Source organism: Podarcis pityusensis (assembly GCF_964106645.2).
Source record: "Podarcis pityusensis genome assembly, chromosome: 5".
Taxonomy (NCBI): Eukaryota; Metazoa; Chordata; class Lepidosauria; order Squamata; family Lacertidae; genus Podarcis; species Podarcis pityusensis.
In genome coordinates this window covers 2,762,233-2,785,080 of record NC_138032.1, presented here as the reverse complement: position 1 = coordinate 2,785,080, position 22,848 = coordinate 2,762,233, and the positions used below count along the sequence as shown (strand labels likewise).

Genomic DNA, 22,848 nt, shown 5'->3' with positions numbered 1-22,848 from the left:
TGGGTTGTGCTGGGCAAAGGACAGGACAGGTAGCCGTGTTGGCTCAAGAAAAACGCCAGATCCATCGTCAGGCAAGGCTTTAATTAGACCTGCCAAATGTCACATAATAGCATTTCAACACTGTTTTTAACACTTTTCCGAGCTCTTAAGGCTAGAGCTCGTGGACTTCCAGAAACGCTGAATGTTGGAAGGTTTGGGACCAGGGCCAGATTTAGGTTTGATGAGATCCTAAGCTACTGAAGGTCATGGGGCCCTTTATATGTCCAGCTGTCCTTTGCCAACAACAAATTGTCCCTGTTTCTTGTGTTGAATATATGCTATATGGTAATTTATGGACCTCATAGGTATCTCAAGCCATTTGCACATGTTGCCCTGCAACCAGTCCATGCAGAATGTAGGCACCCTATATATTGTTGTTGTTTAGTCGTTTAGTTGTGTTCACCTCTTCGTGACCCCCTGGACCAGAGCACACCAGGCACTCCTGTCTTCCACTGCCTCCCGCAGGTTGGTCAAACTCATGTTGGTAGTTTCGAGAACACTGTCCCACCATCTCGTCCTCTGTCGTCCCCTTCTCCTTGTGCCCTCCATCTTTCCCAACATCAGGGTCTTCTCCTGGGAGTCTTCTCTTCTCCTGAGGTGGCCAAAGTCTTGGAGCCTCAGCTTCAGGATCTGTCCTTCCAGTGAGCACCCTATATATAGAAAGGAGCAAACCAGTGATATTTGAGGGAGCAGGCTAGCAGGCGGGGCCCATGACTCACATCATAGGAGCCAACACAACACAAAACACTGTTTCTGCATGTAGGTTTTATTTTATTTGTTTTTTATATTTTGGAAATGTACATTCAGTTTTCCCCCCACTTTAATTTTTTTGGGGGCCCCCAAGAGAGTGGGGCCCTAAGCTAGAGCTTGTTTAGCTTATACGTAAATCTGGCACTGCTCGGGACAGATGAAAGGAGGGACGCCTTCACGCAGCGCCTAATTAAACTGCGGAACTCCCTCCCACAGGAGTCTGAGATGGCCACCCACCCATGGAATCGTAGAATTGTACAGTTGGAAGGGATCCTGAGGGTCATCTAGCCCAACCCCCCTGCAATGCAGGAATAAGAGGATTGGACAAATCCATGGGGCAGGAGAGGGCTATCAATGGTTACTACGGTCAGGGCCATCTTAAGCATATTCAGTGCCGTGGTGAAAGATTCTTCCAGCGCCCCCCCCGGAAGCTCCAAAACAAGGGAGGGGCAGTAGAAAATGTCCTCTGCCTTTCCCAACACCCTGATCCATGGCGTGGCGATCCAGCAGGAGAAAGTTCTGGCGGACGTGCTCTACGGCATCAGGGCTCCTGAGAAGGCCGGCTGGGAAGGCTGCACACTGCCTTTTGCTAGGAAGCAGAAGGAGGACGACGACCTCTGCGTGGATTGCTCTCCTCCTGTAGAGGCTTGGGAAGGAAGCTGCAAGCCCGCCCGCCAGCCATATAGTTGGCGGGGCACAGCTGGTGGGCGTTCAGGGAAAGGGGAGGCCTCCGGCAAAGCCGCGCAGCTCCCTCACTCGCTGGGGCGCCCCTGAGAGGCCGGCGCCCTGGCGCAACGAACCATTAACACCAATGGGAAAGGCGGCTTTGACTACAGTTGCAGGCACTGTGGGAATAGGATGCTGGACGAGATTCCTGCATTTCGGGGGTGGACTGGATGACCTTTGGGGGTCCCTTTCAACTCTGATTCTATGACTAGATGGGCCATGGGCCTGATCCAGAGGGCTCTTCTTATGTTTTCGACGTTGAAACAAGTGGGAAGACAGTAGGAGGAAACAAATGTGGTTGGTATTGTAGCCGCAGAGTTTTCATTCCGTCTCAGGGTATGTGGGAGGTGGTAGCAGATGATGAGATTACGTTGCACCATGTGGGTGCCAGGGAGCCTCTGGGCTGCAACACAGGCTTGCTGGGACAAAGAAAATGACAGAGGTCAATCACTTTTGAAACTATAACACCCAGCTGTCCCTTGGATCTTAGGCAGAAGGCACAGGTCATCTGGAAGATTGAGAACAGAAGCAAAAGTGAAACTAGACAACATTTATAGTAACAAAGCTGGAAATGAATTTTAGACCGCATACTAGGGCGACTGCATACTTGGCAATATGGCCAGTCTTCAATATGGCGTTATATCAGCAGCCAAACATTGCAATACAGTAGTCCTTGCAGTTACGTAACCCTGTGGTTATGTAAACTTCAGGATGCGAAAGTGGCAAACCTGGAAGTATTTGACCGAGTTTCTCCCCGCGCACATGCGTAGAAGCGGTCCTCAGGCTGTAGAAACCTCAGGATCCGACCAAACCTCCAGAACGGATCCCATCCGCAACTGGAGGTACTACTGTATATTGATATACCACGATATCCGAAATAAGGAAGGAACTATGCAGAGGTGAACAGGCAAACGTCCTGGCAACTGCTACTAAACTGGATGAATGACAGTATTATCAATCATCACACACTCAGTTTCATCAGCAGGGAAGCCAGAATGCATCCCAACAGGACTTTTGGTTTTGGACTTGGCTATCAAACGGTGATATTTGGATTCATCAGGTTCATGCAGGCAATGAAGAGCACATCCTTCCACCATGGCTAGCTGATTTCTGATTTCCACTTTTTATATGGTTCATATTTTTAGGTATGGTTATTCTGAGCCACTTTGATTTTTTCTTTTTTGATGAATTAGCAGTATATGAATATTTTTCTATAAATAAGACTGATAAAGTGGGAAACTTAAATGGACAGATTAGCCCATCGCTCACTTGTCGTTCAGATTATGCCTGCAAATCTATGTATCCTTTCGTAGCCTTGGATGCTGGGTAGGGATGGGAGCAGTTTGGTTCAGTTGGCATTTCAGGGTGAATCTTTAAATTCGGTGCTTTCCAAAGCAACAGGCAATCCAAAACTTGGCTGCCTTTCAAAATTTGCACATATTTGAATTCTGCCATGCAAAATGCACGTATTAGGGGAAAACTGAGCTTAGCAAGAGCTATTTTAGTGCAAATAACACCTGGAAACGTTTGTGTTTATGTCATGAAATTTATATGCCGCTTGAATGTGGAAAAGCAAGAAAACCCTCAAAGTAGTTGAAACGCATTACATTTGGGGAAATTCCTTGCAAAAATATGCACATTGGTCAAAACTGCATGCAAGGATGTGCTCATTAGGAGAAATTTGCCCTGAAATGCTGCTGAAATTTCCATGAGGGTTTTCTCTCGCTAAAGAAATTGCAGATTGTTGCAGCGGGGTGGAGAACTGAATTTAATGTTGGAAACATGGCAGACTGAGGGAGCCGTGATGGACGAGCCCTTTCCTTCCTCGTACTGAATGGCCCTCTGCATTTTTCTGGGGCCTTAATATGACTCTGACTCACAGGCTCCAGTGGATGGCTACCTTGAGCTGGCTTGGCTTGTCCTCGGCTCCTCAATGCTCCCAGAACTACCTAGGCAGGGCATGGGAAAAAGCACCACACGATCCCCGCAGTGCCAACACGCTCCTCTCCAAATGGTCCACACCCTTCCGATTGCTGCAGACAGTTTTCCCCCTCCTTACCCGTTTGCTTTCCTGACAGCCGTGTGAATTTCTTTAATGCAAATCCTCTGGCGGGATGTTCTGTGCTCTGCCTTTTGGCACTTGTCCCTGTTGGATTCTCTGTTGATTTATGGATTCCGTTTGTCGGAGAGCAGAAATCGGAAGGCCGTTCCTCCCCCTCGTGGCGGGAGAAGCATCCTTGCTGTACCCAGACCTTCCTAGAGAAGCTTTCTGTTCTGAACGCCTCATCTTTCCTTCTGAATGTGACTGTTGACCCAACTTGGTGCCTCAACTCTTCAGCTGTGGCTCGCGATCTACAAGCAAGTAACTAGAACCGTGGGCTCCCATTGAAGCTGAATTTTGGAAGATTCAGGACAGACAGAATGAAAGGTCTTCTTCACGCAGCAGGAGGCAATGTTGGCCACCAACCTAGATGGTTTAAAAAGCTTTTCACAGAGGTGTGGTTCCTTGGACATGACACTGTATAGCTTCCTGGCCAACAGCACAGAGTGAAAGCTCATTAAGTAACCAAGATCATCCAATCCCTCAGCAAACAATTTAGGAGGAAGGCTTGACAAATAGGTCATTGGGAAGCACCTCTCAGATCTCACGAAAATGATTGACCCATGCCTGGGTTATAGTGCTTTAGGCCATTTGAGAAGTCCCACCCAAGGAGGGGGGAAAATGTGGATGTAGAAAACCAAGATGTCAGGGACAGCTTCCCCCCTGAGTTGCTGACTTTCTGCATGCAAGGAATTTTTTATTTGTGGGATGGAGCATTGGTTTGAACTAGTTCACACCCTGTTTTAGTGACGACCCAACTGCTTAGAACTCCTTGTTCACACTCAGCGCCCGGCCAGAGGACAGACAACTTGACGGAGAACAGCAGGCGATAAAGAGTTTTCCAAACATGGGCATGAGAAAGAAGAATGTTGCAAGCGTTTCATATTAAAGGAATTGTGGGCGAAATCTGAAAAAAAGAAGAAAAAGAGGTTTTGAGTGTGTGTCCATGTGCCCCTCCCTCTCCCCCTCCTGGAGAGCTTCTGACTTTTGCAAAATAGAAGCAAAACCAGCCCCAAACAGAAGATAAAGTCAAACTGAAAACCACAGACCCAAAAAAACCCCTTGAGACAACATGTTTTTGGTGCTGTGAGTGCATGCCCGAGAAACTGGGTTAGGCGGGTGTGATAATTTGGTTGTTTTTGCTCGGGAGGCCTGGAGGAATACAGCGTGCGGTTATGTTACTAATCCTGATACCAAGAAGGTTGCCTGATTGTTGAGATTAAAGAGCATTTAAGATGAATGTCAGAGGCACTTGAGTTGCAATTCTGCCTTAATCCCGAGGAGATTAAGCTCAGCGGCAAAGCGCAAGTTTTGCAGGCAGAAGGGCTCAGCCGCCACCTTTGGCATTGCCAGCTGAAAGGTCTGTGGAAGCATAGAATCACAGAAACGCAGAGTTGGAAGAGACCCCCTGGGATCATCTAGTCTATTCCCCTGCAATGCAGGAATCTCAGTTATAGCATCCATGACAGATGGCCACGCAACCTCTGCTTGAAAACCTCCAAGGAAGGAGAGTCCACAACCTCCCGATGGAATCCATTCTGAACAGTTCTTACTGTCAGAAAGTTTCCCCTGAATTTTAGTTGGAATCTCCTTCTTTGTCCTACCCTCCAGAGCAGTTTGTTCCCTCTTCCATGTGACAGCCCTTCAGATATTTGAAAATGGTTCTCATATCTCCTCTCAGTCCCCTTTTTCCCAGGCTAAACATACCCAGCTCCTTCAACAGTTCCTCATCAGGCTTGCTTTCCAGACCCTTGATCGTCTCGGTCTCCCTCCTCTGCACACCTTCCAGCTTGTCAACATCCTTCTTAAATTGTGGTGCCCAGAATTGGACACAGGACTCCAGATGTGTTTCCTAGATGCCAAAGACCAAAGGAGGCAGTGCTGGTGGGCCAGATCCCCCTAAGATCTGACTTGCAGTTTCATAACCTTTTAGAAGGAGGCTGAGACTCATTGGGAGAGCAGATGTTCTACATGTGAGCACCTTCTCTTAAAGGGACCTCAGGCAGTTAGATAAGGCGGTGGAAGTAAACTCTGCATCGATTGTTCCCAAACATTTCTGAGCTGCTGTCTGCTGGGTTCCCTAAACTCACCCCCAGTTTCCCCTGTCCTAGAAAAAGCAGTATTCAAAACAGTGGTTTTTGCACAGCCCCTTATCTAGCGGCCGATTCCTATGTTCTTTATAAAGACCTCTGAGTCTCCATTTTGGCTTCCGGGATCTTTCGAAGCACTTAACTCAACTGTATTTGTGAACTTCGTAAACCACAACAGCAACACGCCCCCCCCCCCCCCCGGCTGAGTGCTTTCACTTGGTTTCCACATGGTGGCTGTAACGTTTAAATAGGGAAGCTTCAAATACCCACATCTCTGGTGATTGTGAAGCAAACAAGGCACATTTGCTTGTTGCAGATAAATACTCCAAGGAGCTTTGGGAAAATATGTGTGTGTGTGGTTTCCAGCAACTGGTGTTCAGAAATATGGCTGCCTCTGTCTGCGGTTTATACTTTTGCAAAGGAAAAGAGCACAGGGCAGTAAGCCAGAAACTACCTTGGAAGGTTGAAGAGCAACGATGAAAGCAACTTACTTGCAAACGCTGGCCAGATGGGGTCACATGGACTTTGGGAAGATGAGAGAAGCGTGCGAGGCTTTGAGCGACCTTTCACGTTAACCCTCCCTTAGCCGACAGCATTGCAGGAGTTTAAAAAATGGGGTTTAAAAGCCAGGAGGGTCCTCGGAGCTCAAGTAGTCAAACTGCCCAGTCAGTGCAGGGGTCTTGCAACTGCAGCCTCCTTCCAGATAGATGACTGACCAATGTCTGTTTAAATACTTGCATCGAAGGAGAGCAGGCCACCCAAGGATGTCAATCATGTATCTTTCCAGGGAGAAGTCTGTTGCGCTTGAATCCTGCATGCAGGTTTCCTACAGGCCCTTGGGAGAACAGTCTGCCATTCTGGCCTGGTCCGGCAGGCTCGTCTTATCTTCTTCCATCCTCAAAATTTTGCTGCAATCTCTTTCCCCCAATGTTTCCACCTCCTGGTTTCTCCCCTGTCTTCCAGAGTGATAGTCACCCTGTTCCTTCTTCCACATTGCAAGCCTTATGATATTTCAAGATGGCAGCTCTCAGGTCTCCTCCTGAGAAACAGGAGGAGCTGTTTCCACACACTTCCACGCCTTCCACACTGGACTTGGTTCATCGAAGCTTCTCCAATTCGAACCCACGTCCTCTTTTAGCTGTGCGCTCTGAGCAGGCCAGGGGGAAAAGAACATACCCAATGGTTTAAAACAGAGGCGGGGGTCTCGCAACGGAGGAAAATACCCCGGGTCTTCCTGCGTTCTTTGCCTCCCCGGTGCTTACAGGTCTCTGCTGGCTGAGATCCGCCTGCTGTCTAATTTCTTCTCCTGCAAGCAGGTGTCGTAATTATATGGTTGTAACAGCAGCAGCGGAGGGGGTGGAACCCGGTTACCGGATCAAATGTACGCTCGAGGGCTTCCTTCATCCGGATCCTTGGCAGTCCCCATTAAATCTGAATATCCACTGGCAGTCTTTGATAGGTCTGCTTGCAACTTTGCAGCCTCCTTGGGGCAGGGGACCTGGCTATCTCCCTGCACACCTGGCAGGCAGGTGCTGTCGGTGATGGTGTTAAATAGCGCCCCTGTGTGGTAGGCCGGTAGCTCAGCAGAAGGGGTTCAGCTGTTGTCTGTCCACATGCTCAATAATGACATTTGTGGTGAAGCCTGGAGATGGGAATATAAGTATCATGTGACATGAATATAGGTATCATGTGACATGAATATAGGTATCAGTTCTGCTGATCAAAGCAACCAAGTGGGTGCATATGGGACAAGGTGATCTAGCATGTAGACTGGCCCCAAGTTACAATCTTAGAATACAGTGGTACCTCGGGTTACAGACACTTGAGGTTACAAATGCTTCAGGTTACAGACTCTGCTAACCCAGAAATAGTACCTCGGGTTAAGAACTTTGCTTCAGGATGAGAACAGAAATCGTGCTCTGGCGGCAGGGCAGCAGTGGGAGGCCCCAATTAGCTAAAGTATTGCTTCAGGTTAAGAACAGTTTCAGGTTAAGAACGGACCTCCAGAACGAATTAAGTTCTTAACCCGAGGTACTACTGTCATAGAATTGTACGTCTAGTCCAGCCTCCTGAAATTGAGGGAGTTTGGTATGTTTAGCCTGGAAAAGAGAAGACTGAGAGGCGATATGATCGGCATCTTCAAATATCTCAAGGGCTGTCACATGAAAGAAGGAGCAAGTTTGTTTTCTCCTGCTCCGGAGGGCATTGCAGGGTGTTGGACTAGATGACTGGATGTCCATGGAGGCGCAGGTCCAGGGCAGCTGTCTATCAGCTCCATCTGGTACGCAGGCTAAGACCCTCCCTGCCCACTGTCTGTCTGGCCAGAGTGGTGCATGCTCTAGTTATCGCCCGCTTGGACTATTGCAATGTGCACCACGTGGGGCTACCTTTGAAGGTGACCCAGAAACTGCAACTAATCCAGAATGCGGCAGCTAGACTGGTGACTGGCAGCAGCTGCCGAGACCACATAACACCGGTCCTGAAAGACCTACAATGGCTCCCAGTACGTTTCTGAGCACAATTCAAAGTGTTGGTTCTGACCTTGAAAGCCCTAAACGGCCTCGGTCCAGTAAAGCTGAAGGAGCGTCTCCACCCCCATCGTTCAACCCAGACACTGAGGTCCAGCTCCGAGGGTCTTCTGGCGGTTCCCTTACTGCAAGAAGTGAGGTTACAGGGAACCAGGCAGAGGGCCTTCTCGGTAGTGGCGCCTGCCCTGTGGAATGCCCTCCTGTCAGACGTCAAGGAAATAAGCAACTATCTGACTTTTAGAAGACATCTGAAGGCAGCCCTGTTTAGGGAAGTTTTTAATGTTTGATATTTCATTCTGTTTAATATTCTGTTGGGAGTAGCCCAGAGTGGCTAGGTATAAAATTATTATTATTATGATGACTCTTAGGGTCCCTTCCAACTCTACAATTCTATTCCATGAATGCAGGAATCACAGCTAAAAAATCCCCGACAGATGACCGTTCAACCTCTGCTTAAAAACCTCCAAGGAGAGTCCACCACCTCCCAAAGGAGTCTGTTCTGCTGCCGAACTGCTCTTCCCACCAGAAAGTTCTTCCTAACGTTTAGTCGGAGTCTCCTTCCTTGCCGTTTGGAGCCATTGGTTTGGGTCCTCCCCTCCGGGGCAGGAGAAAACAAGCTTACTCCCTCTTCCATATGACAGCCCTTAAAATATTTGAAGATGGCTAGCGTATCTCCTCTCAGTCCCCTATTTCCCATGTGAAACATACCCAACTCCTTTGGAAAGAGCAATACCCGTATGAAGAATGTGATTTTGTGATGATGTGATATCTATGCTAGAATGGGACGGTCCCGTTCTTGCATGTGGATGGGGCCTGGATGAAAGATGTGGCTAAGCTCTGGAGTTGGGACTTTTCGGGAAGTGAGACGTGTGGCAGACCAACTCCTCCAGGGACAAATGTACCCCCAGGAGCACCCCACAGCCTTTCTGATTCCCTTTTTCTTTAATCAACAGTGTTTCTGACGTCCAGCCTTCGTAGCTGGACCAGGGGGCGGGCACGGGTTTTGTTTTCCCTGCGCAGCCCCTGCTAATAAGAGAGTCGCGTTTGATTTGGTTATTTCAGCTAATTGCGAGGCACCAGGAGAGGCTGCCTTTCCACAGTAATTATCCGGGATAAAAAGAAGAAAATTGCACCTATTACCAATTTGCTTCCTCACTCCTACTGGGTCTTGATCTGCAGAGCCCGAGAGACTAATGCGGTTGCCAGCAGTTTTCATTATGAATCGTGTCAATTTAAAAGGGACTGTAAAAGCCGCCCTCTCCATGACTCCAAGCCTGGCAGGAGTAATTTTGTGCAGTGCTCCAGCGAAGGCTAGGGATTGGTCTAGGTTTGGGGTGGGGGGCACCGGTTGGTTGGCTGGCTGCCAGCCCCTTCTGCAGGCAGATTGGAGAGTTGGGGGAAAGCTAGACTGCTCTCTTCCCCTAGTTTTAAGCCTGATGCTAGGTAAAGGTAAAGGGGACACCTGACCATTAGGTCCAGTTGCAGACGACTCTGGGGTTGCGGCGCTCATCTCGCTTTATTGGCTGAGGGAGCCGGCGTACAGCGTCCGGGTCACGTGGCCAGCATGACTAAGCCGCTTCTGGCGAACCAGAGCAGCGCACGGAAACGTCGTTTACGTTCCCGCCGGAGCGGTACCTATTTATCTACTTGCACTTTGATGTGATTTTGAACTGCTAGGTTGGCAGGAGCAGGGACCGAGCAACGGGAGCTCACCCCGTTGCGGGGATTCGAACCACCAACCTTCTGATCGGCAAGTCCTGGGCTCTGTGGTTTAACCCACAGCACCACCCACGTCCAAGCCTGATGCTACAGCCTTGCAAAAGCAGCCTCCTCTAACCAGGAGCCCCCAAAATGTTTCTAAAGACAAATCATAAGAGCGCAGGCCAGTGGCGGTTTTGGTTTCTCTCAAGTCCCATTCTCGACATCATTGTTCAAATCCACGTTTCCCCAAAACACACATCATTCTACATAGATTTGCCTGATACGTGTATTTTTGCAAGCTTAACCCCTTAAGAAAACCCACCCGTTTCTAGCAACTCAATCCTACTCAGAGTAGACCCATTGAAATGGTTGGGCCAGGTTAGTTACGTCCCTTGATTTCAATGGGTCCCATCTGAGTATGACCAATTCTGGATGCAACCCAAAGCATTTTTCCTTGTTGTTTTTCTCCAATACGCATTTTCTGCATGTTCCCACAACACACACCTTTTAGTAGACATGTTGGCGTCTGAGAACTGCATTTCAGGATTCGGAGAAGTGCAGGGGTAGCTGTGTTTCATTTCACATTATAGAATCCTAGAATGGTAGAGTTGGAAGGGACCCTGAGGGTCATCTAGTCCAACCCCCTGCAATGCAGGAATCTCAGCTCAAGCATCCCTGACAGTTGGTCACCTAAACTCTGCTTAAAAACCTCCAAGGAAGGAGAATCCACAACCTCCTGAGGGAGACCGTTCCTCTGTCAAACAGCTCTTACTGTCAGAAAGTTCTTGCTAACGTTTAGTCGGAGTCTACTTTCTCACAACTTGAAGCCATTGCCTCGAGTCCTACCTTCCAGAGCAGAAGAAAACAAGCCCGCTCCATCTTCCATGTGACAGCCCTTCAGATACTTGCAGATGGGTCTCATATCTCCTCTCGGCCTCCTCTTTCCCAGATTAAAGATAGCCAGCTCCTTCAACCGTTGCTTTCCAGACCCTTGATCACCTTATTCATCCTTCTCTGCACACCTTCCAGCTTGTCAACATCTTTCCCTGTTTAGGGAAGCTTTTAATGTTTAATAGACTATTGCATTTTGACCAAACTGCGGGAGGCAGTGGAAGACAGGAGGGCCTGGCGTGCTCTGGTCCATGGGGTCACGAAGAGTCGTAAACGACTAAACAACAACAACAATAAGACTATTGTTTTTTAATATTTTGTTGGAAGCCACCCAGAGTGGCTGGGAAACCCAGGCAGATGGGTGGGGTATAAATAATGAATTCTTCTTCATCATCATCATCATCATCATCTTCGATTATGGTGCTGGACAGAGTATTCCAGGTGTGGTCTGGCCAAGGCAGAACAGAGTGGTACTATTACTTTCCTTGATCTAGACCAGGGGTAGGCAACCTAAGGCCTGGGGGCTGGATGCGGCCCAATCACCTTCTAAATCCGGCCCGCGGACGGTCCGGGAATCAGCGTGTTTTTACATGAGTAGAATGTGTCCTTTTATTTAAAATGCATCTCTGGGTTATTTGTGGGGCCTGCCTGGTGTTTTTACATGAGTAGAATGTGTGCTTTGATTTAAAATGCATCTCTGGATTATTTGTGGGACACAGGAACCTGTTCATTCCCCCCCCCCAAAAAAAAAATAGTCTGGCCCACCACATGGTCTGAGGGATGGTGGACTGGCCCAGGGCTGAAAAAGGTTGCTGACCCCTGACACTAGACTTCTGTTGATTCATCCAATAATAGCATTTGCTTTTTTTTTGCTGCTGCGCCACACTGTGGGCTCATGTTTTAGCTAAGATTCCTGCATTGCAGGTGGTGGGACTTGGAGTCTTTTCCAACTTTTATGATTCTAAGTTTGTGGTCCGTTGCTGCCAGCTGTATGTGTGAAGGAGGCCTTAGTTAAACTGCAAAAGGGTTGTGCTTCTCTACAAGAATCGTGGCTCAGTGGCAAAGCATCTTCTCTGCACGCAGAATGTCCCAAGTTCAGTTCCCCAACATTATTTCCAGGCAGGGACGGGGAGACGACTTCTGCCTGAATCCTTGGCGAAGCAAGTCGCAGCAATACTGAGTCGGACGGATGACGAGGAAGGCAGTTCCTCTGAGGACAGTTGCCTGGGGGAGACGGGTATGTTTTAGGCTGGAGAGAAGGAGATTAAAGAGGCCGTGCTGACAGCTTCCAAGTGTTTAAAAGTATGTCGGGAAGGAGCTAGGGAATAGTTGTTTTCGCCCATCAAGCGAGGATCAGACAAGAGGCAGGGGATTTGAAATCGATGTTGCCGTTAGCAGGGAGATCAGTGCGATTTTGCCTGTCCTGTGAGGTTGCTCGCCTGCAAATGTTAGCAGAAGTATGCAGAGGTGTCTTTCAAGACCAGTTTAAATTGCAGACAATTGGAATGGGGATCCCCTTAGGATAAGTGTTCCAACCTTCAAGATCAGCTCACCAAGCAGGCAAGCAGGACGTCGTTCCCTTTTCCTAACTTTTCCTAAGAGAAACTTTTTCTAAGAGAAAGCTGGTCCAGTTCTTCTTCTTCTTTTTAAAGAGCATTATTATTTTTAAAAGAACACACCCATGTACAAATAGATCAGATGCAATATAAAGAACAGTGCTGTAACGAAGCAGAAAAATTACATGGATAAATATTGCCCTATAATTCCCCCCCCCCCCCAATGATTTTTATTGTTTTTCGTTTAAGTACAAGAACAACATACAGTCAAAGCTCGGGTTACGGACCGCCGAAAGCCAGAAGTACCAGAATGGGTTACTTCTGGGTTTTGGCGGTTGCGCATGCGCAGAAGCGCTAAATCGCGCTTTGCCCATGCACAGAAGTGCTGAATCGCAACCCGTGCGTGTGCAGATGCGCAGATGTATAACCGCAGTAAATTGTTCAATGGTTCAATGGTACCTTCCTGTTAAGTTTCATATGCAAGACATAATACACATGCAATATGTTTATCAATCCAAGTAGCCTCTCCGCAGAGAATCTTGTGTTGAGGGTGGAACAACAAATATATTCTGTCTCTTTTATAAAGGAAAAGGAAGGAAGCCAGGTCTCACCAAAAGCGTCTATCCTTGAAATGCCTTTAATTACCCTTCTGTGAATTCCACCCTATAATTTATCATTTCAAAATACAATAGAGTCCACCGTACAACAAATCAGTTCAGTGCTTGTTCTTCTATACTATTTTATAATAATTTGTTTCGCAAATTTATGTAGCACGTGGTTGTAAAAAACACACACCTTCAAAGCAGTTAACAATACAGTTATCACAAAGGAAAATTAACATTAACAATGTAAAATTTTGTAAATTTAAAATAACCATAAGCTGAAAACCGATTCAAAGTTGCATCAACTTTCTAGACATTTGGGTAGTGTGGCACTTTGCTCATTATCCCAGATTTTTTGAACCATTCTGAAACTAAAGGTGCCGCTCAGCAACCCACAACCCCCCCCCCCAAATGTTCAAAATACGTAAAAGCCACTTCCAGATATATAGCGGAATATAGTGCAAGTTTAGTGCTTGTTTACATGTAATTTGCTTCCAGGGACAGGGAGACAGGGACCCTTTTTGCAAATAAGACGGAATTATTGATTGCTTCTATTTCTATACTGCTTTTTATTCAAATAAATCCCAAAGCGGCTTACAAACAAAAGATAAAAATAACATAATGGAACATCACGAATACAGCATAAATCATATAGAATGCTTAAGCAATCATCATTAAAACAATCCCAAATCCCAAATGAAGCAATTCCCATCTATGAAACACTATTGGCAAAACAACTAAAAAAATAATATAAACAGTTACACCAAAAATCATATTATAGGATTCACAAAGTACAAGAGCATTCACGTCTATAAAACAATATAAACAACATTAACAAAATAGCAACAAAACATAGTGTTGAATTTGTACGCAATTTTTTTAAAAATAAATTATTTTTATTGGTTTTACATACATATAATCACATTTCGTAACATCGTAGCCTCTTATTTTATCTCTTTGGCTTGACTGAAGCTAACAACTTCCCTCCCTCCTGTCTGATGGTTTACAAAATGTAAACTTTACATCTTTACATTTCGCTTCATTTCCTATCCTGTTATATCATTACCTAAAATATTTTATTACTCAACCTGAATAGGTCGCCATGTCATCTTACGTATAACCCCGCTAGTGATGTTAACTGCTTACAGTTGTCTTTCAAATACAGTGGTATCTCGGGTTACATACGCTTCAGGTTACATATGCTTCAGGTTACATATGCTTCAGGTTACAGACTCCACTAACCCAGAAATAGTACCTCGGGTTAAGAACTTTGCTTCAGGATGAGAACAGAAATTGTGCAGCGCCAGCAGGAGGCCCCATTCGCTAAAGTGGTGCTTCAGGTTAGGAACAGTTTCAGGTTAAGAACGGACCTCCGGAACGAATTAAGTACTTAACCTGAGGTGCCACTGTATTCCTGTTGTGTTTTGTGATTTTCCTGGTGTTGTAAGTGAGCCAGAACTGGTCTGTGACCATAATAATAAAATTCATTCAAAGCTCAAATATAATGCGGGAATTAGCAGGGGAACCTTGTGAAAACGGAATGAAACTCATAGAATCATAGAGTTGGAAGAGACCACAAGGGCCATCGAGTCCAACCCCCTGCCAAGCAGGAAACACCATCAGAGCACTCCTGACATATGGTTGTCAAGCCTCTGCTTAAAGACCTCCAAAGAAGGAGACTCCGCCACACTCCTTGGCAGCAAATTCCACTGTCGAACAGCTCTTACTGTCAGGAAGTTCTTCCTAATGTTTAGGTGGAATCTTCTTTCTTGTAGTTTGGATCCATTGCTCCGTGTCCGCTTCTCTGGAGCAGCAGAAAACAACCTTTCTCCCTCCTCTATGTGACATCCTTTTATATATTTGAACATGGCTATCATATCACCCCTTAACCTCCTCTTCTCCAGGCTAAACATGCCCAGCTCCCTGCCGTGGGAATGCATGGTTGGTTGGCAGGGGTGGGGATTGTGGGCTGGTATTACCCAAGCTGGGCCTCTGCCGGAGCCACCAACCCTTTTACTGGCTTTGGAGGTATTATAGCTGCGTCTTTGTCACCTGCTTCACAGGGGAGAGAGATAAGGAGAGCCTCTCTCTGCTCAGGGTGCAGCAGCAGCCCTTGCTCAACACCTTGCTTACCTTGGCTGGGCGTGGAAGGCGCTAACTGTGGGGTTAAGGGGAAAGGTTGACGCTTAGTCATTCTGCTCTTGCCAGCAAGGCATTCGCTTTCCGGGAGAGACTCCCTGAGGCAGACACACTTGGTGCCTCTTTCACACTTCACCACTTGACTCGATTTCACCCAGTGGCACCACCAATTCAGCTGATCTCTCCCACTGCCTCTCTCTATGGGATGTCTTGTCGCCACGGACTGGCGGAGGCATTGAGTCCCAGTACATCTGACCGTGGCACATCTGGTGCCCTGGGCAACGGGAGAGCTGGGCCGGGCACCAAATAAAGAGAAACTGAGCTTTTAATGTCATGGGCCCAGTCCTGTGGAACTCTCCGCCACTGGAGATTCAGCGGGCGCCTTCTGTGCCAAGTTCTAAGCGCCTGCTGGGAACTTTTCTATTCCTCCAGGCCTGTGCAGGCAACATCCTTTCACAATGGTTTATTGAGGCTTGCTCCTTTAAAATTTGTGGCTTTTAATTTTTTAAGACGTTTTCATGCTTTTATTGTATGGTTTTAAAAAATCTTTTTAATGCTGTAAACCACTTTGACTTTTTAATGATTTGTTGCTAAATAAATAAATAAATTTGGGTCCCCAAAGCCATTAATAAGTTTAATTTGCAGAGGCTATTCATATTCCACATAGCCATCAGGGATCAATTCATTAGATGCACATTTTAACGGGAACATAGCTAATCCTCATTTCCTGAAAACTGAAACACAGCCATCCTTTGACATTTGCACCGCTCTGCATTTTGCAACGCCTTTATCCAGCAGCCGTGCACGGGAAAATGTGCATATTTGGAAAAATAGCGCACAGAACGCAGCACGCATAAGAATAACTGACTGCAAAATTTGTGTGTTAGTCAGAAGTTCCTACTAAAGTGCTTAGTAATTTTTTTATATATACTTTTAGTATTTTTCAAATACCTTTCATAGTTTTTATTCCTGTGATCTGCATTGGACCACTGCGTGCCATGTATGTTGTTGTTTAGTTGTTTACTGGCGTCCGCCTCTTCGTGACCCCCTGGACCAGAGCATGCCAGGCACTCTTGTCTTCCACTGCCTCCTGCAGTTTGGTCAAACTCATTCTGGTAGCTTCAAGAACACTGCCCAACCATCTCGTCCTCCGTCGTCCCCTTCTCCTTGTGCCCTCCATCTTTCCCAGGATCAGGGTCTTTTCCAGGGAGTCTTCTGTTCTCATGAGGTGGCCAAAGTCTTGGAGCCTCAGCTTCAGGATCTGTCCTTCCAGTGAGCACTCAGGGCTGATTTCCTTCAGAATGGATCGGTTTGTTCTTCTTGCAGTCCATGGGACTCTCAAGAGTCTCCTCCAGCACCAGAATTCAAAAGCATCGATTCTTTGGCGATCAGCCTTCTTTATGGTGCCATGTATAAATCTGTTTAAATCGAATCTCTCCCCTGTTCCTAACTCTGACGTCCCTCCTCTCTTAATTCTGGTCCAAGCTGGAGAATTGGTGAGAATATCTTTCCTACTTCTCTCCAGAGACGACAAGCCTACTCAGGTGGGTTCCTTGCTCTCTCCACCTCTCCTGTGCCTTGAGGGCGAGATCCCAATTGCGGAGAGCTCTCAGTCATTTCTAACATGGCAGAAGTAAACACCGCTGCCTTTCGTGTTTCCCTTGCACCCGTGTTGTCTTGTTGATGGATGGGGCAAAAGGACTTGTGTGCTTGAGAATGGAGGTCCAGGGGTTTGATGTTACGCTATTTCTCTCTACTCCTCTGACCTTTGAGATGCGGAATCTGTTTTGATGAAGGGAGAGGCATCGCTGAGTGGCAAGGGGATTGCAGCTTTGAGGGAGCTTACGGGGTTGGCAGCAGTGGGTGGAGCGATGGCCCTGACTCTCTGTACAACCTGCAGTGCAAAAAGGACAAGGTTTTTACATCTTAAATTTCACATTTAAGCAGATAGATGGCCTTCTGTCCTGGATGCTTTAGCTGAGATGATGATGATGATGATGATGATAATAATAATAATAATAATAATAATAATAATAATAATAATAATATATTATTTATACCCCGCCTATCTGGCTAGGTTTCCCCAGCCACTCTAGGTGGCTTTCAACAGAATATTAATATACAATAGTCTATTAAACATTAAAAGCTTCTCTAAACAGGGCTGCCTTCAGATGTCTTCTAAAAGTCTGGTACTTATTGTTCTCTTTGACATCTGGTGGGAGGGCGTTCCACAGGGCGGGTGCCACTACCAAGAAGGCCCTCTGCCTGGTTCCCTGTAACTTGGCTTCTCGCAGGGAGGGAACTGCCAGAAGGCCCTCGGCGCTGGACCTCAGTGTCCGGGCAGAATGATGGGGGTGGAGACGCTCCTTCCGACATTTCTGCATTGCACGGGGTTGGACTAGATGACCCCTGGAGTCCCTTCCAGCTCTACAGTTCTGTGATTCTATTATCTCCACCTGTGCCATCTGAGCAGTTTTTGTCACCTATTGTACCCCTGATCCAGTTCCCACCCACCAGAAACTGTCTTTAAAAAGCAGAAAAGCAAGCTAGCCATGGCTGATCCTGGTAGAATCATAGAATCGTAGAATTGGAAGGGATTCCCAAGATTCATCTAGTCCACCCCCCTGCAATGCAGGAATATCAGTTAAAGCATCCGAGACAGATGGCCATCTAACCTCTGCTTAGAAACCTCCAAGGAAGGAGAGTCAACAATCTCCCAAGGGAGTCTGTTATACTATCGAAAGCTCTCCCTGTCAGAAAGTTCTTCCTGATGTTTAGTCTGTATCTCCTTTCTTGTAACTTGAAGCTGTGGGTTCGAGTCCTACTCTCCAAAGCAGGAGAGCCCTCTTAAGGTGACCTGGAATCACGGGAGCTAGAAGGGACCCTAAGGGCCATATAGTCCAACCCTCTGCAACGCTGATGTGGCAGCCTGTTGCAACCGTGGCACGGCCGACTTGGGACACAATCATAGAATCATAAAATTGTAGGGTTGGAAGGGACCCTGAGGGTCATCTAGTCCAACCCCCTGCAATGAAGGAATCTCAGCTAAAGCATCCAGGACAGATGGCCACCCAACCTTTGCTTAAAAACCTTCAAGGAAGGAGAGATCAGAAGAGCTTCTGACAGAATACTTTTTCAGGAGTTGCACGTCTGCTTCTGTGTAATACAGTCATACCTCGAGTAACAGATGCTTCAGGTTGCGTTTTTTTGGGTTGCAGACTGCCGAAACCCGGAAGTACCGGAATGGGTTACCTCTGGGTTTTGGCGGCCGTGCATGCGCAGAAGCACTAAATCACGCTTTGCGCATGCGCAGAAATGCTAAATTGCAGCCCGCGCGTGCGCAGGCGCGCAGCTGTGGGTTGCGAATGATGCGGGTTGTGAATGTGCATCCCGTATGGATCATGTTCGCAACCCAAGAGTCCATTGTAAAATAATAATAATAATACTAATAATAATTTATTATTTATTATTTATTATTTATTAGGGACGCGGGTGGCACTGTGGGTTAAACCACAGAGCCTAGGACTTGCCGATCAGAAGGTTGGCGGTTCGAATGTGACGGTGTGAGCTCCCATTGCTCAGTCCCTGCTCCTGCCCACCTAGCAGTTCGAAAGCACGTGAAAGTGCAAGTAGATAAATAGGTACCGCTCCAGCGGGAAGGTAAATGGCGTTTCTGTGCGCTGCTCTGGTTCGCCAGAAGCAGCTTAGTCTTGCTGGCCACATGACCCGGAAGCTGTACGCTGGCTCCCTCGGCCAGTAAAGTGAGATGAGCGCCGCAACCCCAGAGTCGGCCACGACTGGACCTAATGGTCAGGGGACCCTTTATCTTTACCTTTATTATTTATACCCTGCCCTGGCTGGGTTTCTCCAGCCACTCTGGGCAGCTTCCAACAAAATATTAAAAATACATTAAAAGTGTAGGACTTGATACGATCCTGTTCCGCACCAACCTGTATCAGACTGCCGTGTGCTTGCATCCTCCCCACCTCTGGGTCTGTGCCACCTAGGGATCAGTTGTGCAGACTGACAACGCCCCTGGCACACACGCACAGCCCGACTTTGCTATCTCTCCCTGTGAAATCTGAGCGATATCCTGTGCATTGGTGTTGCGTCCTCCCTGCTGATGCTGCCTGCCCTGCTGCCGCCAGATCCTCTCTGCCGCTGGCCTAAGCCCCCCCTGAGCCCTGCAGTAGTACATCGTGAAGCCAGTTTCTGAGCAGATCCTTGCCATATATGGCCAAAGCCAAGGACTCCTGCTCCTTTGCCTGCAGAACTGATAAGTGTCTTGTTTTAAGAGAGCAGCCACAGCCTGCCCCCACAATCTCCAGCTGCGTCACAGCCTTTTTCTTCTGGATTGCGCATTCTTTAGATTTTCGGTCCTCAAATTGCGGAGAGAGGACTGTTTGCACTGGGAGGGCTGTCTTGTCTTCTGCAACTGGCCCCCAGGGAAAATAGATAAATAAAATAGAGGGCATATAAAGGCTACAGTCCCATTGAACTCTCTCACCCCAGGGCCCAAGGAGGGGAAAATCCGAAGGCTTCCCAATCCAGGGAGGGGGGAGAATTACATTTACAAGGCAATGCATTGTAAGCATAGAGCACTCTATGTGTGTGTCCTCTTTTCCGTTTGAGCTGGAGAGGGGGTGCATGGAAGGATTATTTATTATTATTATTATTAAATAATATATTGGCCTATACCCAGAGGTCTCAGGGTGGTTCACAGAACAAAAGCAAAATATAAAACCACAAAACATATAATTAAAATAAAAACAACAACCCAATAACACACACACACACACCCAATCAGTGGGGGCTGATCCTGTACTTTCTTATTTCTTTTTTTTTAATGCAGTTACAAACTTGGTAGATCAGGGGAATGCTGTGAACATAGTGTATCTTGATTTCAGTAAGGCTTTTGACAAAGTCCCCCATGATATTCTCGCAGGGAAGCTGGTAAAACGTGGGTTGAGCGAGGTAACTGTTAGGTGGATTTGTAGCTGGTTGACTGACAAGAAAGAAGATTCCACCTAAACATTAGGAAGAACTTCCTGACAGTAAGAGCTGTTTGACAGTGGAATTTGCTGCCAAGGAGTGTGGTGGAGTCTCCTTCTTTGGAGGTCTTTAAGCAGAGGCTTGACAACCATATGTCAGGAGTGCTCTGATGGTGTTTCCTGCTTGGCAGGGGGTTGGACTCGATGGCCCTTGTGGTCTCTTCCAACTCTATGATTCTATGATTCTATTCTATGATTCTATGACCAAACCCAAAGAGGCCTCATTAATGGTTTCCCGTCACCCTGGGGAAAAGTGGCGAGTGGGGTGCCCCAGAGTTCTGTCCTGGGCCTGTTGTCTTTATAAATGACTTGGATGAAGGAATTGAGGGGATGCTCATCAAATTTGCAGATGACACCAAACTGGGAGGGGTAGCTAATGCCGCAGAAGACACAATGTGAAAAGGATCTCGGGGTCTTGGTGGACCACAAGTCAACAGTTCCAACCAACCCCAGCCAGCATGGCTGCTGTACAGGGATGATGGACGTTTGAGGGTTCCAGCAACACCTGAGCCGTATAGGCAATGCTGTGCCTGTGTGCCCAACCCCAGGTGTGGACCTGGTAAAGTCGCTGCTTTGCTGAAAGCCTTATCTATGCCAGAGCTGCTCTGGCCATCAGCACATGACACGGCCATTGGCTGCCTGTGAAGCCCTGTGCTTTGTGAGAGCTGCTGATCAGCTGGGGTTGGCGCTTGGTTTCTGCCAGGTAATGGGCAGACAGGCAGCCCCCACCACCTCTCCAACGTGGGAGAGATAAGGATTCAGTCAGCTGCCCGGATCCAATTGCCCACCTGTGGTGTTGCTACAGGAGTGAATGGATGCACATAGTCTGAGGAAAGTCCTTTCCAGCTCTGGATTTGACAGTTTGCAAATAAAGAGCGTGGCAGTTGCCCTGTTGCATCAGATAGATTTGTGGAGTCATAGAGTCGAAAGGGACCACTGAGGGCCATCTAGTCCAGCCCCCTGGAATGCAGGAATCACTGCTAAAGCATCCCGGGCAGATGGCCGTCCAACCTCAGCTTAAATCCCTCCAAGGAAGGAGAGTCCACCACCTTCCGAGGGAGACCATTCTGCTGTTGAGCAGCTCTCTGAAACTGCTTCCTAATGTTGAGACGGGATCTCCTTTCTTGCCATTTGAATGCCCTCTGGAGATCAAGCAGTCCGGCGTCCCGTTCCCCACAGTGGCTAAGCAGATGCTCTCAGGAATGGCGACCGTCGTCGAGAGGTGTTCTGCCTCTGAGCGTGAGACTTCCGCTTTGCTAAGAGCTGCTGATAAGACTCTCAGGGCTTGCTGAACCCACTGAGGAAGAGAAACTTGCAGGAGCTGGTGGCCTTTGCAACACCTTTGGTAGTTCGTAGTTCCCTGCAACGTTGGCAAGGCGCTGACCTGGCAGGCCAGCGAGGCCCAGCACCCGGCTTGACGTTAATCATTAACCCACAGCGGGGGAATTCCACCTCTGGAGCGGCCGTCCCCAAGTTGCCCGAAGAAGGGCGATTTTCCTGACATCCTTTGGTAGTCGTGATCTCCATATTTGGAAATGTTTACCCATGCTCTGATCTATTGGAAGGGGAGGGGAGGTGACTCAGGGCCTGGTGGAAGCGAGATTTGAATTCCTGCAGGCAGGAGAAGTTTTTCCCCTTCCTTCCTTCTTTCTTTCTGCCTGCCTCTCTCCCTCTTCCTTGTGCTTGTGGTCACTCCGGCAGTTTTGCTCACTCCTGGAGCCGGTTCCAAATTTGTTCCGCTCTGGGACAAGGCGTCCCCTCGGGCAGGGAGAACAGCCCAGCCTCCAGTAAGTACCTCCTTATTGGCCTCGTGAGTGGAATGGCGAACAACCAGGGTGGCAGGGTGAGGGGTCACGACGGAGCTTGCATCGTGCCATGTGGGTCCGGTTAGCGAAGAGGCAAAATGCCCAGTGCCAGACAGCAAGGGAGGGCAAGGGGAGGAGGAGACAGGCAGCTGTGCTTCAGAGTCCTTTCCGGCAGACTGTCAAGGTCCTTGCCAGTGAGGCTCAAGGCTGGCCTTGGCATAAATTGGCAGTGCCAGCCATGGTTTGCAGTCCGTTGTTGCCATTTGCCTTGAGTCCCAGGAAGGCGTCAAAACAGCCTTTATGGTTCCTGACGTGCTTTGTCTCCAGAAAGAGCTGCCTGCCCATGTATGGTCTGTTGAGCCGCAGGACTTCTTCATTGCCCCAGTTAATATTTATCTCTGATCCATCGAAGGAATGGAGATCTCAACAGGAACAGTTTATTCAGCTCGCAACTTGTTTTCTGTTGGTGCCGTAATTGCCTCTTGTTTTTCTCCAACGTGCCAGCCCGCATTTTGCATGCAAAAATTTAGAAATCTGACCAGGTAGGGAGTACGTAGGAAGCTACCTTGCACCGAGGGAGACCATTTAACTTAGTATTTCCTACACGGACTGGCAGCGATAGGTTTTGGGCAGGAGGGTCTCGCAATCCTGCTTGGAGATGATGTTGCAGATTGAACCTGTGGGATCTTCTGCATTCGAGGCAGATGCTTTGACCCTGAGCTATGGCACGTCCCCTGAACCCCCCTCCTTCCCTTTTTCCTGAAAGGAAATTGTTTTGTGGACAGTCAGGGAGCCAGCAGGAAAACCCTGGATCCCCTACTGCTTCCTGGCTCCTCGGGGGAAATGGAGGCAAGCCCCAGCTTCCCTCC

The 22,848-nt window shown here is 47.8% G+C and overlaps 1 protein-coding gene across 3 annotated transcripts in view; it reads left to right on the top strand.

Moving 5' to 3' along the window:
• The window catches only part of LPP (LIM domain containing preferred translocation partner in lipoma), a 295,201-nt gene that overhangs the window by 11,955 nt on the left and 260,398 nt on the right, over window positions 1-22,848 (top strand). Inside the window, exon 1 of one of the 3 annotated variants that reach the window (XM_081007504.1) lies at window positions 21,759-21,961. The exons of the other annotated variants lie outside the window; for them this stretch is intronic. The gene's annotated coding sequence lies outside the window, so the exon portion shown is untranslated. Of the gene's footprint in view, window positions 1-21,758; window positions 21,962-22,848 lie in introns of those variants that run through there. 3 annotated transcript variants of the gene reach the window in all.